The sequence below is a fragment of the Odontesthes bonariensis genome, chromosome 22, assembly GCF_027942865.1.
Source record: "Odontesthes bonariensis isolate fOdoBon6 chromosome 22, fOdoBon6.hap1, whole genome shotgun sequence".
NCBI lineage: Eukaryota > Metazoa > Chordata > Actinopteri > Atheriniformes > Atherinopsidae > Odontesthes > Odontesthes bonariensis.
The window spans coordinates 10,232,724-10,251,849 of record NC_134527.1 but is presented as its reverse complement, the minus strand read 5'-3'; the positions used below and the strand labels follow the sequence as shown (position 1 = coordinate 10,251,849).

At 39.8% G+C, this 19,126-nt stretch overlaps 1 long non-coding RNA gene across 1 annotated transcript; it reads left to right on the top strand.

Annotated features, from left to right (window-relative positions):
* The first annotated feature begins 544 nt into the window (after positions 1 to 544).
* LOC142373087 (uncharacterized) lies at positions 545 to 8,039 on the top strand. Its single transcript, XR_012768392.1, has 4 exons — positions 545 to 1,676; positions 2,075 to 7,267; positions 7,366 to 7,735; positions 7,868 to 8,039. It is a non-coding gene; the product is annotated as an uncharacterized LOC142373087 (long non-coding RNA).
* Positions 8,040 to 19,126: the final 11,087 nt, after the last annotated feature.

Genomic DNA, 19,126 nt, shown 5'->3' with positions numbered 1-19,126 from the left:
GATAGATGTTGGTTCCTTAAAAGTGAGAGAGTCTCCTAATGGAGTCAAAGATCGATTATGCTGTTTCACTTTCACTCTGAATAATCTTTATCAGAGATGGGTCGGCCAAAGAGAATATTTATACTCCCTAAAAGAGGGATTGATTACTCTAAAGCTTGTTCCTGCTGACTTTTAAAGATTTAGAACTACCACACCCACTTTTCCCCCTTTTCCTTGCTTGTCAGCTTTCCGTCCTGCTTTTTAGTCTGAGAGAATTATAGACTGCGATTAGTCAAATGAATGCCTCCCATACACTAGACACCTTTGAAAACTTTTAAAAAGATTTTTAAAAGACTAACATCTGATACCCTCTCACACCATAAGACAATGTTACTGAATTTTTAATTAACAGAATGAAGATTTTGCAATGACTCAACATCTTGCAGGGTCACTATTTGCAAGACCACAACTACATTTTTCAGAGATTTTTTTCCATTTTGCACTCGGTGGAGTTGACCGATAAGCAGCTTTTAGTCACAGCTGCATTAAAGCAATAAAGAAAAAGATGACATGTTGAAGAGACATTCGTGCTGTTGCTACAATGCGAGTGTCAACAGCTCATGTATTGGTTGCAAACGCAGAATGCTTCATTGAATGACACCATTTCCTTAAAACAACATGAAAGACGAACGATTATTTTAAACACCTTTGTCGTAACCAGTATGACCAGCTATAGTTAAGTGTTACAAACTCCAGTTAATTTACATGAAGGCATGCATTTCCAGAGTCAGAAAACCTGAGTTGACTTACTGAGTTGATAAGTGCTATTGCAGTATTGCGTAGCAAGATCTCCATTGCCAGGGCTAGTTGCAGCAGATCAGCCCAAAAGATACCTTGAGTGTGTCGAACCCGCTTCGTGGTACAGGGCCCAGTGGAGTAATCAACTAAACGTTAAACGGGCGAGGAAGAAACATAAAAAAATCCATTTTAAAAAGACAAAATCACGACATCACCCATTCTACCTGTACTCGCGTTGCAGTCCAGAAGAATTTTATAGCAAACAGTATTCCAAAAATGAGATCTATAAAAGGCTATTCGTAAACCTGAAAAAGTCCAACTCTATGCCAAGTTGGAAAAACTTTAGTGATTGAAGCTTAAATGTATTCAACTTAGAACTTGAACGTTTAATGATATATATTATCAATTAGTATTTTCATGCAATTTATTGTCTTCATGTTTTTAGATTATTTCTCAGATAAACAATTTTTTATTGGTATAAGCAGAGTCTGGCATTTCACCACTAGATGCAGACTGGATAACCACATGAGGGATTTAAAGGAAATGATGCATGCAAATGTAACCCTGGTTAGAATTACAACACTCAGAAATACCAGTTTCCTCAAATGAATCATAGTTTCATTGCAATGTAGTTGTTTCTCGTCCAGTAGTAGAATTTATGAGCTTACCTGAACGCATCACCTGCGGGCCTCGTGTGTGAGAAGGTGAGAGAAAGAGAAAGAAAAGGAGAAGCCTCGTGCAGCCGCAGGAAAAGTGTCCCTGTTCGACGGCCAAAAGTGCTGATATTGTTGAAACTGTCGTTAGAGATTGAGTGTGGAGAGAAACTTACCTGTTGGAAGTGAAACCGATCCCGGGAGCGACTCGGACGAGTGTTTCCCAGACTTTTCGGAACTATTTTGGTGAGTTAGCTGCACCGATAGCTCGTTAGCTCAATTAGCAGTATCATTCTGGTTTAGTACACAAGAAAGAAAGCCAGCCAGAATAGTCAAATGTTAATGGTACTGAAAAATGTTTTTTGTGATACTGTGACAATATGTTGTTATTGTGTGTTACCGTGACGAACGTGTAGCAATTTACCAGCTGTTAGCTCAGCTGCGGCCTGTTAACGAGGCCGAGCACGGCTCCACATCCGTCGCTATAGCTCAGATGCTAAAATGATGCAGCATTTCATGTGTTTCATATTCCTGTAGCTAAGTTGTTTATATTTCATTTAATGAGCTGTATTGTTTAATGTGCACTAGGAAAAAAGTAAAACGGTCATTTAAGCTGATGAGTAATTACGCTGCATGTTATGCAGGCTGGTTTTGTTAGAGGGACGAATTCCTCCGCTCAACTGTGATCCACACCACTACTGTTGCGCATGGAGACTCATGGTTCATCGGGACCAGTGTGGGCATCGGTGTGGTAGGACAGGACCCAGTCCTGAGGAGTCACACATTTTATTTGCACTTTCTTTTCTGAGATCTCAGTATTTTCTTTCTTTTACATTTTTTTTTTCCGAAAAAAACAAATTGACAAAGGAACTTAAAGAACTGTTTTCCTTGGAGGATCCTGAAGGACAGTAAACTGAAACAAACAGTGGAAACAAGGAATAAAAAGGACAATTCAACCCATTAAAGGGGAAAGAGACATTTTTATTTTATTTTATCTTTATTATTTTCTATACCAGTACTTACCTGTTTCAGCTAATTTCATTTCATTCTGTGAATTATTATTTTGCTTTAAGAAGAACTGTATTTCATTTAATGGGTGCAAAAACTGAACATTTCCCGTTAAAAACAAAGCTGAACGTTTCAATATAAACATTCATACCATATTTTGTGTTGTGTGTTATGTGAGGTGGAGATCAATGCTCTCATGCTTCAGTGCTACTGCCAGTCTCCTTAGTCGAACTTAGTTGATTAGATAGAACCCAAGAAGACTAAGAGAAAGGTTACACAAATAAGCCAGTACAATTTAGTCAGTTTGTTTTTATTAATATAAAGCCAAATTATAACTTCTGCCACTTCAACACATAACATAGCATAAAAGTAAGGCCAACATAAGATCTCTCTGAATATGTATTTCAGAGAGAAACCCAACATTAGAGCAAGCCCTTTTTGCAGAGGAGACACACGAGAAGAAAAAGCTCCTTTCAAGAGGAAGAAAACTCAGACAGAACCAGAGTCAGGCAGATGGCCATCTGCTTAAGCCAGTTCGGGGTAATTGGGTGATTATTCGGTGATGCGGAAGCAAATGTAAACAACGACAGGCAACATGATTTTTTTTTCTGTTGTTTTGTAGATCAGAAAAAACTCTGGATCCAGAGGTACCAGCAGAAAGATGACAAGTTAGGAGCAAAAGCTGTAGGAAATAAATCTACAAAGTTCATAGCCTGCAATAGTGTCATATAAAAGCACAAAGAATTAAAGGGTAGAGGAGGGGTGATAAGGGATGCTTTATGGAGCCAACTGTAACTATCAGCTTTATATCAAAAAGGAAAATTTCAAGTCTAATCTTAAAAGTGGAGATGGCGTTTCCCTCTGAAGCCCAAACTGGGAGCTGGTTACACAAGAGAATTATTTAATGTTCACTTTCCTTACACATCATTCTACATTGTTGGACTATACTGTTAATTTGTTGGTGTGTAGATTCTCAGTCATCCAGATCATGGTAATCCTAAGAGCCCGAATAAAGGGCAACTAGACTTATTCTTGGATTTTGATAACGTTTCACCTCTCATCCAACTTCTAAACTAGTTGCTGGGGAGTATCATGTTAAGCGGTATAGGGGCCATTCACACAGGTCATTACCATCACATGTGTCACTGAACCACCTGACCAATTTGTGGGTCCTATAGGTTGTTTACCTGTCTGAAAGACAGGTACTCCCCACCACCTAGTTTAGAACTGAAGAAGCCTTTCAGATGTGAGATGAAATGTCTTCAAGACCCAAGAAGTCCATTTGCCCTTATTCAAGCTCTTTGGAATATACCGTGTAGCATCCATAAGAAACACAGAATAAGGTATCCATAGTGGCTAGGACTAAACTAAAATCTTTCAACGAAAAATTTAGCCTATAAAAAAACTAATGGAACAGCAAGGAGCAGCACAGCAAGCTGTCAGATGAGGCTCTGCAGGCGAATCAGCTAACCTATAACTCCTCAGGAAGGTAACCATCTGTGCTGTTTTGTTGAGAACTACTTGTGCAGAGCACAGCATGAAATCACATCTTTGTTGCTGTTACTTGTGACCTGCTTGTTAAACCAGGCAATGCTGATGCTTTTCAGTGCTATGTTTGATAAAAATTGATAAAAGTTGATAAAAGACCGTTTGCTGTAGCACTGAACTACACTTGCTAAATAAATTAGTTTTTTTTTCCTTTTTCATTTAATTTAATCGCTGTAGCGCAATAAGCACAGCTCCCCAAATTTACCTCGACTTAAAAGCACACTTTCTGAACTTTTTGAAATGCACTTTTTGTCCGATGTGTTGGCGCTCTCCCACCCCAACAGCTATCAGCTACCATCATTGAATTACCTCAATCTACGGAGCAAGAGCAACTAGCAGACAGCACAGCAATGGCGGAGAAAAAGCAGCAACTTAAACCTTTTACATCAAGCACCACTATAGAAGACAGGACAATGGAGGCTATTTGACAAAGTGAAAAAAATGCTCTGAATGAAGAAAAGAGCTCATACTGGATAACCCTTTGTTACAGTTTCCAAAATTCTGACACTATGGCTGCTGCTTTTAGCTGGACAGGTAATGATTTGGTTTGTTTTGTGTGGATTTCCTTGTTTTCATTACCATATAGCCAGCACAGCGACGTCTCTACGTTGTATGTTAATCGGTGACTCTTTACGGTTTCTGGAGTTAGCCCAATGCTAACTTGCTGCTCTTCCAGCAGACTGGGCTGGTGCCCGCACATGTTCTAGAGGTGTGGCTTTAGTTAGAACCCTGAGGGAACCTTAATGTCATAATCACAATCACTTAAATTACAACTATACCGTTGAACCAAAATAATGAAACAATGGCACTATAGACACACAAGGCAATTACTGAATGTAATCTAGGGCTTGTAGTTTCGCTCTATCCATTGTACAAGTTTAATGCTCCATTTAGGACCCAGATTCAGAGCTCTGAGATCTCAGTGCAGACATAATGATTTGATGTTATAAAACCGTGAGACATGTATTGGAATTTTAAGCTCCTTTAGTTGTAACAAATTATAACTTTGGATATAAATGGTTGGAGAGTACATTAAATGAAGCATCTAAAGATGTGAGATGTAACTTTTTTCACGGGTGGAAAGGGATGAGATGACACACGGGTCACTCAAATTACTTAGAACAAAAGATAGACTATATTTCTATAACAAGTCTTTCTTCAGCAAAATGTGTTCCTGTTTAGTTCTATGTTTTTATGCAGTATACACCAACACAGCATCTCATCAAAGGCAACCCACGCATGCGTGTGGGCTCAAACGGTTTTCAGTCTCAAGGTATTCACTATTTTTATGTAGGTGCTCTACTTTCAGCGGTCTCATAGCTGGATGGGCAATATAATGATCGTGGAAATATAACAATACTTAACATCTAAAGTGCATAACTTCCATCTACAAGTAGTGATTTCAATGAGCCCAAATATAGTATGCTTTACAGTACTCTGCCAAGATTTTATCTTATTTTAGAATAAATGAAAGAATAAAGAGGATGAGGTTCTGTTTTTGCTCTTAATCAACATTTCTTTCAAGTAGTTTTCAAGAGTTGCAGCATGAAATCCCCCTGAACAGTTTTGGGAGACTATGTTTCTTTCTTCGCCCAACAAGCAGAGGTGACAGTGACAAAGTTTGTCCGCAAACATTCAGAAAAGCTGTCCATGTTAGCAAGATAACAGGTAAACAAAAATGATGCCAAGGCTGTGTCAACTCACATAATGATGAACAACAAAATGGCAGCCCATCTTCTATCAGTGTCTCAAAGGCAGACAGCTGTCTGCATGAGGAGTGATGTTGTGTGTCTGGTCCCTCTACCTGCTTGATATTCTTCTGCTCTGTCATTTTGTTTTCAATATAATGTTGAGGGGTGTGTTTGTGTGTGCAGGAATAACAGCATCGGCCTGGGTAATTTACAAATTGAGACTTCACATGAATTTCTCATTAACTCAGTCAGATATTTTCCACAAACCCTTATACAGACGCAGCTGAATTATTTGGCAAGTTACAGGCAAGTTTACAAAGGTTAGGTAAGGTTTTTCCTCTGGCTGTAGCTCAGGAGGAAGAGTAGTCATCTGCGAACGGGAAGGTCAGTGGTTTGACTCCCGGCTCGACCGCATGGCTTTCCCTACCACATGTCGAAATGTCCTTGGGCATACGCTGAACCCCACATTGCCTTCGATGCATCCATCGGTGTGTAAATGTGTGTGATAGAGAAAAAAGCACTTTGTAGTACGGGCCATTGTATAGACTTAAGACGTCTGAGTGTGTGGGTGAATGTGGCTTGTATAAAAGAGCTTTCAGTGGTCAACTAGACAAGAAAAATGTTATAGAAGTACTCTCCATATACCAGTTAAAGTTTTTACCTGAATTATTAAGCAAATTTCGAAGTCTAAAAAGGCTACTTTGAAATACTGAATGTTAATCATTTTGCTGTTTGGGACAAATAAGTTCCATCTTATAGTCTTGTCAGAAAGTTACCCAAAAGTAAGTCAGAACACACTACCATAAAAGCGGGTAATCTACACCAAAGTGTTTGCTTTTTTTTTTTCCTATGGTGCTTTGAAAAAATACTTGGTACATGATTGGATGAACACAGTATTTATCATTGTCTGCCACGAGAAAATGTCAATAAAATAGGTCAAAGGAGTGGAATAATTTGGTTAAGTCAAAGTCATGCCGAGCCGAGCCATGCCAGCCGTGTGGGACGGAATTATCCGTATATCAGTCAGGTATATTAAATTCCCATACAATGCAGTTGAACAGGCCAACATTAAAGCGCAATTTGCAGCGAGACACGTTTTTCCAAATGTAATCGGAGCTATCGACTGCACACATGTTGCTATAAAAGCGCCATCGCATGATGAATTTGTGTACGTCAACAGGAAGCAATATAGTTCAATAAATGTACAAATCATATGTGATGCGCAAATGCAATTGACTAACATTGTGGCGAGGTGGCCTGGTTCAACGCACGACTCATACATTTTGAGTAACAGCATTATTGGGGACAGACTACAAGCTGGCCCTGTGCGCGATGGGTGGCTACTTGGTAAGTAACTTTATTCCTGTAAATTTTGTCCGAATATTATTCCCCGTGACGTGCATTGACCATGTGCGCCCCCAATTTCTATCCCGTCTTCACAGCATCGGTACTAATCGTTGGTTAAGGTTAATTTGTTTTTTTGTGGTTAAACTACAGCGCAAGATCGTGACTCCTGATCATCTGTGTGCAAAGTACTCATGTTAATAACCCCGTGCGTAAAAGCAGCCTCACCTGTGCGCCCGGGAAAAGGTGAGACTGCTGCTTATGCGCAAAAATAGTATGTGATCCATATGCAAGTAGAATAACGAGTATGTCCAGTTAACTTTGTCTGCTTTCAATTGACCCAGGTGACCGTGGGTATCCACTCAAAACCTGGCTGATGACCCCTCTCACCAACCCTCAGACTGACCAAGAGCGGAGGTACAATGACCTCCAGTCCCGCAGTAGGTCAGTCGTTGAGAGGGCCATTGGTCTGCTGAAGGGACGGTGGCGTTGCTTGGACAGGACTGGGGGTATGCTGCTTTACAGTCCTGAGAAGATGTGCCGCATTGTGATGGCGTGCGGTGTTCTCCACAATGTGGCAAACCGGCACGCCATACCACTGCCAGAACAGCATATCCCCCCACCAGACGAACCAGAAGCTGGGCCCATTAATGTGTGTCCTACCCAGGAGGCCATTCGGGCCCGGCAACATGTGATTTCAACTATGTAAAAGAGGCAAGGACGCAAAATTCACTTCTTCGCCAATGATTTTATTTATTCCCCCATGTCTGTGAGGATGCCAATAAGTCGATCTAGACGATCATTTATGCCGCCTATTGCCCTCACTATCTCCTCTTGTGATTCCAGGACAGCACAGGTGAGGACGCGACCAGTCGGGAGGACAGCAGCAGCTTGTGGTTGCACCGTACTGGCGATGGAGACGCTGGGCACGTCAGATGAGCCACTGGAGCCTGTGGCACATGGCTGCAACTCCGTGTCCTCTCCTGTTCCAAAAAATAAATTGAGTAATCAAACATGAGTTCAAGTCTTTGATATGAGGGAATGTTTACATTGAACAGATTTCAAACCACATGTAGCATTTACACATGAACCTGGACAGGCTACTGTATTAATACATTTGTTAAAAGTTACTGAAATACACAGGTATTTACCTTGGGGGTTATCGGAGTCACCCACACGTGCTCCGACCACCCCTGAGACAGCAGTGTCGCCCATTATCGCGGCGACGCGCTGTTCGAACAGGGTGGGCACCTCCATTCCTGGCCCTCCACCTGTTTTGGCCACACTTCGGCGGTGGGCAGCCAGTCTCCTCTTGACCTCCACCTTGATGTCGGACCACTTCTTTTTGATCTCTGCAGGTGTGCGGCTCTCTGATCCCACAGCATTCACAGCCTGGCACACGCTCTCCCACCCACTCCTCTTCCGTTTGCTGCTGATGCCGGATGACAGCGTGCCAAAGAGTACATTTTTGCGCGCCTCCACTTCGGACAGTAGCACTTCCAGTTCACTTTCAGTGTAATTTTTCTTTTTTCCCGTCTTACTCATGCTTTTTTTCTTTATTTTCTGATCGTGCAGAAAGGGGAATCGCAGGTGCAGGGCTCATTTAAATATGATTTGCGTATTTAAGTAGGGGCGTGAACAGGGAGGAGTTGGGTGCTCCGACATGTGCGCTCAATTCCACGTTGATTGGGATGTACAAACGAAATGTGCTTGGATACATGCGTGCGCACAGATTCGTACATCCGATGTTGGAGGGCATTTGGGTTTGAGTGTACGCCAAGTTTCAGTAGGAAATCCACGCAAGTCTTTGCACATGAGGCCCCAGGTCTGGGATAACTTACCCTCCTCCCCTCATCGATCCTGTTTGTCATTCTGTGCTTCAGGTGTATACATCCTGATCTGCATGAAAATCAACAGGGTGAGACTGACAGCTATTGACAAAAAGAGAGAAAACATAATATAAAGAGGGGGGGTAGCTCGAGACCGACCTTGAGAGGTTGAGTTCATGGAAGTGTGCACCACTCTGTTAGTGCTCTCCATGAGAATATTATCGGTGTGTTTAGGATTACTGTGGGTCATTGCTTATAGCCTGGAACGTCACACTGAGCTGATTAAAGAGCAGAAAGGGAAAAGCCATGTGTTGAAGAGAAGTCTGTTGTTGATCTGGAGGAATTACCATCAGCAGAATCAGTGGGAATGGGAACGGTAATGACCCAAGATAAAGAGTATTAATTCTCTATCTGTTCTTAGATCAGCCAGCAGAGGCTTTGTTAAATTGGGTCTAACTAGAAGCCCCCAAATGTATCTCTTTACCCTTTTAATCAGGTTGAAAAAGAAGTTTGACATAATTTTGGCTCCAGTTTCAAAATGACACACCTCACTCTTTCTCACGGAGGGTCCATGCACAAAGTCCACGTAGTGTATTTCTAGTTCAATCTTTAAAGGTTAAGCGTTTTTTTGCGACCAGTCATAAATGCGCCAAACTCCTGATGATCATGCCCACTTACCATAAAGAAAACCAAGCGCATGACTAGCTATAGAAAATCAGTTTGTACCCGAATTGCCAATTCATTTCTCAAACATTAGGTCCCAGCTTGGATTAAAGGATACATTTTAAACCACAGCATGTGGTCCAAATAAATAAATGGCTAAACAGATGCTCAGCTAAGCACATAAGCAGTTAGCATACCTGCATTTAGCTACAATGAATTCCTCCATTGGTATGTCCCCATGTCACATGCGCCTCAGCACTGCAGTTAACTAATTCAACTCCTCTTTGTCTGCAGCAATATGAAAACCTGGCTCAGAAATATTATCACAGATTTGTCTCGATATTTTACATGGACCTCATTCAGGCGATAGCAAAAGTGTAGTTATATTGTTTTATAGAAAATGCTCGGCAGCCAAAATAATTTCTCTTGCTGAACTAAACCAATCAGGTGTTTATCTAAATCCAACTTAACAACAACAATAAACAGAAGCCCAAACAGAAAAGAAAAGATTGAAGGATGTTGTGCTGGTACTCTTGTTAATTTCCAGTTAGAAAATGAACCATGGTCTCAATTTATATCTTTTGGACTGGAGCCACTATTCTATTATCCCCTCCTGCCCCTGAAAGCTGACCTCTTTGGGTCTTTTTACTAACTCAATCAATATAAGTAATTTGTTTGTCCACCTTAACAAAGCAGCTAATTGACTTTCCACTAGATTTGTTTCTATGCTGCTGGCACAACATGTCAACACAGTATCTGCCACCACATAACAACAGGCCCCTTTTCTCTGTGCACCTTTTTCATGCTACCACAATGGTTTCCTTTTTTGTATCTGATATTCAATCTGATATTACTTTTGGTGCCTGTTGTACAATTGAGAGAAAGAAATAATTGGTGTTCAGCTCAATTTTATGATTTAAACCATAGGAAACTGAATGGTGGTACGATTGTTTGTGTATTTTTTTTCACCCTTTCTCCTGTTTTCTTTCTTCTTTAAGGTTATGTTTCTGTGTTATCTCTGTCTTCCTTCTTTCTGGATACCCATCGTGTGACACATAACACAACACTGGCTCCATTTCTTTGTCTGATGCTCTTCCCTCCTCAGTTGTTTTAATAGCTGCACCCTTTGTATTCCCAGTTTGCCTTACCACCCTACTCTCCCTCCCTCCATCTCCCCAGTCCATCTCAATCCCTCACAGCCTCCCAGTTCTCACCAACAATTCCACAGGCAGCTTTCCTGACAAAATGAGAAAATAATGAGGCATACTGTGCCAGGGCTGTACACCGGTGTGGCCATCTTCTTCTCAGTATTTGGGATTATGGTCATTTTTATTCTGCATCTATGCCTCATATAAATATGGGACCCACACAGTCTAAACAGTGTAGCTCTGAAAAATGCCACCACATTCCCACGTTTACGGGACAAAAGAAACATCAGCAGCGAATGGCATTTCTACAGGGAAAGTGTAGTGATTGGGATTTAGTAAACAGCACAGATTGAATCTTTTCTGCAAAAGCAAAGCAGCTCAATTCTCAGAGATGAATAAGTAGAAAAAAGTGCAAAATAATTTTGTGGCTTAATGTGTTTCTAATGCCACTAGTGACTCTCTCCTGGGTCGCTAATGCAGCCACTGGAGCTTGATTATGTTTTCCATTTCACAGAAGCCAAGTGTTTACGAAGCATCTACAAACCAATCTCACCTTCACTCATATTCTCTATGTCACCTTCTCGGTCATTTCAGAGTGTAGGGTTGGTATGAGTTGTGAATGAATAGTGCCAGATAGATGCACACCAGCAATATGAATACGGATTTCTTTCTTCATGTATAATTCATTAAATCTATTTATATTGTAAATTACATGAGCCAATTATGTTATGTGAACAATCTGTTAAAGTTAGAAATAGTATAAGGAAAGATGTTATCATACATTACCTCTTTAACTGTTTGACTGGAAAGATGGCAAGTTGGCAGCTAAAAACTTAGAATTACGCCAAAAAATATTGAAGAGTAGAAGAGAAGGTTCTTTGTTTTCAATTGGACAAATTGCAAAGTCTGTCCTTCCAAATATTCAAATTCTAAGGTTTTATAAAAGAATACAAAATAACTTTACTTCCTTTATTTGTTTGTCATCACACAAATTTGCAATTTGTAAAATCTAAGAATTGAAAGAGGGTGTACTTCGGTTTTCAGATGATTATCTGTCTGTCAGGAAGGAAGTGTTCATGACACAACCATGAAGGATAATTTATATACATATACATATATGTGGAAAGTTGCATGACAGGGAATGAGGGTAGAGAGAGGAGATAAGGACATGCAGCAGAGGGCCCTGAGCTGGGACTCAAACTGTGTCGAGGAGCTTCAGCCTCTGTATATGGGACACTTACTCAACCAGTTCAGCGAAGCGGCACCCTGAAGGATGATATTTTCACAAACAGTATTTGTAATGTCGAAACCTTGGTGTTATTTTGGTGTCCCATTGACCTTTGTTTGTTTGACAATTCCTGGGATTCGGTGTGATGATCACTGACTCGTGCAAAACAGTCGAGGAGTCGAAAATAAAGTTGATTATGGTTCAATAACAGAAATAACATAAATTACACACTTCAAGGGTTCAAATGGCTTTCTAAGTTTCTAAAGTTCTAGATTCCAATGTCCATTCATGCTTCCTCTTTGATGGTGTGCGCATCACCGAACCCTCCCATTGGCATCCGGATGGCACACCTATACTGTCAGTATATTTCCCCCTTTGCCTGTAGAGGGCGTACTCATTCATTCACACTAACTCATTCACTCACTCTTACTCATACATACTAAAAAACAGGAATGATATTAGATGTAGAGAAACAAATTAAGTTCTGAATGTAAAAAAATGAAATTTGTAAATAATAATATTTAAAGACAATAAATGATAAAGATAAACTATTCAAATGGCTCCTACAGTATTAATATGTAACGTGTTTGAATGATTTCGACATTGCTTAGCTTATTTGATAATGTCGGCTCGAATCAGCTGGACTCATATTGTACAGTTTTTAACAAAAAGGGATTTATACAGACATCCAGCAATAAGAAAAGCAGAGTTCTGTGCTGATGGTTCCGCAAGAAAAAAAAAGGGCTCCTCGAATTTATCAGGATTTGCAGGTACTTGCCCTCTGGGAACCATGAATGTCAGTACCCATTTCCAAAGCTGTAGATGGTTCTAAACTGTTCTAAAACCCAATCTTTCAATCTTTGACTGGGATACTTGTACTTGAAACATGAGAAGTCTGACAGTGTTTCAGTTATTCATTTTTTCAAATTGATGAGAAAACTTGGAAATCTACATAATGAAATGGAATTTGAATTCTAATTCAGTTTACCTAATCAAAAACTGATTTCCAGTAGTTTAACACTACTTGACCTCTTGGATTAATTCAAGAAATGGCCACCTACACGTGTCCACAATAGCTATATTAAGAATGCCATGAAAATTTTTTTGGATTGATATTTTGCCTTTAAACAGTTTACAAAAACTTCTCTCCTAATCTTGTAGCCTGTCATGTTTTTAGGCTTCAGGCAACCAGTCTGATCAGACCAGGACTTACAATCTATAAAAATTACAGAACCACACATCAGATCACAGTATGGTTTGGATGGTTAAACCTGGTTAAACAATGCTGACTGTAGGGTTGTTATTCTCAGTATTTATAGTTTTGGACCATTAGAGACTCACATTGGCCTCATTACCATAGTAACGCAAGCACACTAGACTCTGCTTGCACAGCCAAAGGCACATAAATAAAAGAAGACACGAGGTAATGTAGTGTAGTTAGATTAGTTTGACAAATATCCATGGGAAGAAATTACAAATCACTGTAAAAGAGTTTTTGCTTTTGCCTTAATGGCTTTGCTAATTGTCTTGCTGTTGCTGCACTGTGGTCCTGTCGGTCTGTATGGGTGCGCCTAGTTTCTGAGTCAGAATAGGTTCTGAATTTGTTTTCCATTATGTGAGGAGATATATGTGTTAGGGCAAAAGAAGTGGCACCCTTTCTAAAAAAAGAAAAATTATATTTCAGCACTCATATTATGAAAAAAACAACAACAACCATAACATTTTTAAAAAATACAAAAAAATTTGGGACACTGTGTAAAATTTAAACAGTGAGATTTGCATATCTCATGAACCAATATTGGATTCAGAGTAGAACAGGGAAAACACATCAAATGCTGAGAGCAACACATTTCACTATTTCATGAAAACTGAGTTTTGAGTTTCAGTGGAACTGCATGCAGTCCAGGATGGCACCTGAACTCCTTACATTTTGGTATATGTGCAAAATGTGCGTTGGCCTTGCCTTGGTGAAATAAGTAAAACCTTTTCTGAAAATGATATGTTCCAAAGTCTGTTTACAACACCCTGCATTAATGTTGCTTTCACAGATGTGCAAGTTATGGATGCCACGCACGCTGTTTTACCTCACAACCATCATAAATGCTGGCTTTTGAACTGTATGTGTATGAAAAGTTTAAAGGCCCCTCCCTCTTTGATTTACTAAGTAAACTCTACATTTCAGTGTGCATGGTTGTGACTTGGTTATCTTTGTGTTTGTCCTGTGAAAGATTGTTGACCCATCCGAGCACAGTTCTTACCCTGTGACAGCTGGGAAAGCCAGGGGGATGCATGTATGAAAAACGAGTGCATGCAATTTCCCCTTTTGATTCATCAGTCTACATGACAGAATTCCCTTTGTCTCAATTCATCTTTTGTGATGCCTGGCCCGGAGAAGGGAGCAGCATTTCTGAATCTTGTTACCTAGGCACAACTGGCATTTTTACTTGCATGGATTTAGTTTGACAAATTATATTGACTGACTAGTTTATCTGAACAGCTTCAGAGCCCATGCAGAAAGTTTTTAATGAAATGTTGCCTGATAAACAATTTTTCCAAGTGACGATGATTTTCAGTGCTTTCATGTGTGTTCAAAGATTTGGCAGGATTTTCTGAGTCCCCTACAATCGTGTTATTTAGATGATGAAATTCCTAAATTCTTTGTGATTTTTACCTTGAAAAACATTATTCTTAACTTATTCATCTACACTCACCAGCAAGATCACAAAATTGAGCCATTTTTTGATGAAGTGTAGAATTTAAATGATTTTCAAAGCAACTAGTGTTTTAATAGAAATTTCTTCATGGCTTACAATTTACACAGTAACATAAGCCTCTTTCTGACTTAATTTGTAAAAAAAAGGGAAAAAAAGGCAGGGGGTGGTGGTAATGAATGAGCTATCTGAACTGTGCTCTGGGCGGGTGTTGACATTTCATAGATCTACGTTCATATATCACATTTGGAGACCAATTTAGGACTTTTAAGGAAACCTGATTTGAGACAAATGCTGCATCCCATGTTTATTTTTACAGATTCCAATTGCACACAGCTGATATGTAGGGTCAGTTCATCCAAGACACTGAGGGTCGTATCTTTCAAGATTAAATTTTGGTGGCATTAGTTTCCTGTTTATTAGAAATAGGCTTCTTTAGTCCATTGTCAACATATGTTTGAAGCGAGCTACAAAATGGTTCCAGCAAATGAGATGCCCAATGATGTGTTGAATTCCAGTGATTTAGATCCAACTTAGATTTAGTGCTGTTGGTTGTAAGTATCAGAAATATTAGAGCATGGGGCTCTATGAAAAACATTATCCATGACAACATCAAGTTTATGCCAAAATTAGAGACTGGCAGCTGCCCAACTGGTGTGGATTAAGTTTTTGTTCCCAAACAGACTAACAAGAGACCATATTTGTTACAGTAGGATTAGGCTGAATATAATGATGGCAATAGTGAGGCTTTACAAAAGAGGAGGGATCGAGGATATTTTGCCACCACGAACTGGAAAAGGGATGCCAGCCCCTCAGAAACACAGATGTGAGGATGGTTTGCACTTGATGGTCCTTGTTATGCAATTTAATCATGGACTAAGCAAACTTGGAGAGTATTATCATGTAGTATTTAATCAAAACTATGAAGTACTGCATCACCCAATTCATCAAAAGCAGGTTTGGTGAACAAACTTTTTTCAAAAGATCTTATTTTTGCTGTTCCCTTTCAATTTACATTTCATTTCTGTGTCTTGCGTTTAGTTGTTCTGATCCAGTCTCTGACAAAATGTCATTCGGATAGAGATTTCACAAGGCTCCATTATAGGCAAACTTGCCGTCTAATGTTAAAAAAAAAGGCTTCAACACGACTTGACACTTCGACCCAAGAGCAGATATGGTAGCTTAAGACCTTTGCTCCAGTGACACTAGATACCTAGCTTGCACACTAACAAAAACACACACATTGCTTTGAGAGCCAAATGCACTGAAGCAGGTAATTGCAGGAATGTGAGAGGTTTTCTCTGATATGATCTATGAGATGAAGCAGTGAAGCTTGTCTCTCTGTATAATCCAACATGACAGCAGCATCTCTTGCCACCTCTAATCCATTAATCACACGAAAACACTCTCACTCAAACGCCCATTGTTATACACCCAATCATGCATTCCCACATAAACAATAACACAGTTACTCCAGTGAGACATCACATCAACTGATATTTTGCAGTTAATTGATAGCAGGGTACCTTTACCTGAAAATAGAAATGTTTCCTATTCAATATAATCGGTGTCCTTATCCTTTGTATCACGTAGGATAATGTTTACTGAGAAATAGACCACTTTAAAGCTTAAAAGTGCCTTTTTTCTGATCTTTGCTCTCTCCAAATGGAATTACTTAGAATAGTCAGGCAACAAACTCAATACAGCTAAAGTAATCAGATCGGAATACAATTTACTCCTTAATTTGTATGAATTTGTTGAATAATCAACCAAAATCCTTCAAAAGAGTGAACCCTACAATTACAGAAATGTGTGCAAAAACCTAAATTCCACATCCTGATAAATAGTTGTGCACAAAGAGGAACCACGGGCATTTTCTGTCTAATGAGAAGCATATTTCAAATATGACACAGCTGCACAGAAACTCAAATGGAAGACACAAGGGAAAACAAAAAAATGCTAATTCACTTTAATGAGATGAAGATATTTACCTGTGATCTGAAAATGTTTATGTAATTAAAAAAAAAGATCCCTACTATACCGCGCTTCATAAAGATACAGAGATAAAACAGGAAATACAATGTCTTAAACAGCTCTGTGAAAAAAAATGGCACAGGTGTCATTCTGTTTCCATCAGTAGTCAAACAGATGCAGGTGTTTCCCTTAAGCCTTCTCATAGGATAGTGTGCTCTCAATATCACAACAACAGCTTAAGAGAGATCATGGTCATTTAAATTGTTCTTTTTAATCTGCCAGACTGAGAGGTGTTCATCCCATTTTCCACCTTGCCGAAGGGGGTGGGGATTCAGTCAGACTGTTCCTCAAACACATGACACAAAACAAGCTTGATGGAGTTTTCATAATCATCGCGGCTATTACTGAAATTCTAAAGAAAGTTAAACAGAAACAATTGTTATTATGTTGTTTTTTTCATGTTGAATAAAAAACATTCTGACTCATTTGAAGAATCATTGTTAAAGGAATCCTGCTGCAACAAGGTGAGGGGGGGTTGCATCTTTAAAACTGATGCGGGGGTGGTGAACTCGCAGCCCGGTCACAGAAAGAATCAAGAATCGTTATTGTCACTATGCAGGCATAATTCAATTTTGTTCAGGAGCTCTTGGCTTAGGATACACAAAAAGACACAAGGCACACAGTATAAAGATATCTTGTCGTATATTGAGTCCAGGTGTGGGAGAGGACTCCCCACAGTCCCCTGTGCCGTCTTAACCACACGGGCCAAGTCCTTCCTGTCTTGTGCAGTTGTGCAGCTCCCATACCACACTGTTGCACTAAGACAGAGGATGCTCTCTGTAGAAGTTTGTCAGAAGCTGAGGGGAGAGTCCAGTCCTTTTCAGCTTCCTCAGTTATGCAAAGTTATGCAGCCTTGTTTCCTGTTACCTCTTTGTAGGTTAAGTTTAAGATGATATTCCTCAGAGATGGGAAGGTGCGACTTTTTTGCTCTTGCTGTTTGCTTTGCAATTATCATAAAAGCTTATCATTACACATGTACTTAACTGAAAAACACAGAGGGATGGAGGAGTAGTGCGGTCCACACTTTCTGGATATGTGGAGGGGGAATTGTGACTTGAGTTCTCAATGGCGTTATCAACCAACGAGCAGCTGTTACATTCTGCTGTGCTTGTTTTACCAATTTGACCCAGTTGAACACTCGTGACGACACGGTGCCTAAAAGAGGCCCTGTAGCATAGTAGCTGTCCATGCTGCAGATGAGGGAAATGTAAATATTTGAGGATAATATTGCTAGTCAAGTATTTTTCTGTCAGTGTGGTGTGTACTTTGAGCTTTCAGGCTATTTACTGTATGCTCTCTCATACCCAGCACAATAGGAGCTTCAAGCCTTATTGTTAAGGCCTCATTCTATCTATACTATAGATCTGAAAGGAGGCGGACCTATAGAAAGAGAGGGGGAGAGTGGAGTCAAGTGTGTAACTCCATGGCTTAAAATAGTCCATTTGAATATTTAGTGTTAATTGTCTCAATGTGTTATTTTTGATCAGACATGTCACAGAACTCAAGAAATTGTGTCCGCTTGTGAAAAAAGGGACACAATACTGTATGTCTCCTTTAAATACCTAACCTTAACCAAGTGCTTAACCATAGCCATGTCATTTTTAATACCTAATTTATCCAAGAGGTTTTTAATTTATAGTACAGCAACAAAACAGCGAGTGGAAGCACAAAGAGATGGCAGCTACCTGGAAATGAAATATTTAAGGCACTAGCGTTTTGGACAGGATTCAACATTGACTATCCCACTTGTCAGTGGGATGTGTAACCTCTCCGTCCTCCAAATGTGGAATCTTTCCACATATTATATGTGACACAACAGCAAAAGTGTGACTGTTTCACAAAATGCCACATCTCGTGTCCCACAGCACAACAACGCAGTAACAATTGTGTCCATTGATACAAATGAACAGATTAAGTCTATGAGAATTTTTCACATTTTGCCGTGGGACAGGGTTGAAAATTCTGAAGAGGGGTCATGCTAATAATGCAAGGAAAGTGAGCCAGCTTCTTTTGAATTAAATGCTCCCTTCTCATCACTACTTCTCATTTAAAGACTTTGTTTGGACAGTACTGAATATCTGTAGAGTCGCTTACCTTTTGGAGTGTTGCAGCGCCCCTTGTTAACAGAGAAAGCAGCAGGATATAATTATTCCCTCAGCTACGGAAAAACCATGACATGTGAGCTGACTATCATCTCTGGCTCCAGTTAGACCTGAATTTGATGTAAAGGAATTTCTCAGATACCAGCTGAAATACAACTCATAACCTCTGTTCGTCTGAGGAGAAAAGGCATTCAAAAGCCATTTACATAATTGCATTAGTTGCATGGAAAAGATTACCGAACAGCTACAAAGCTGATAGATCAGCATAAAAAAATCCAAATGTCAGTTAATTTCTTCATATCAGGTGGAAAACTTCTGGGATGGAAAGGAGTACCTGATATTTCAACTGACTTAAGCATAATACCACCCCAATGGAAACTGAACTTAGGG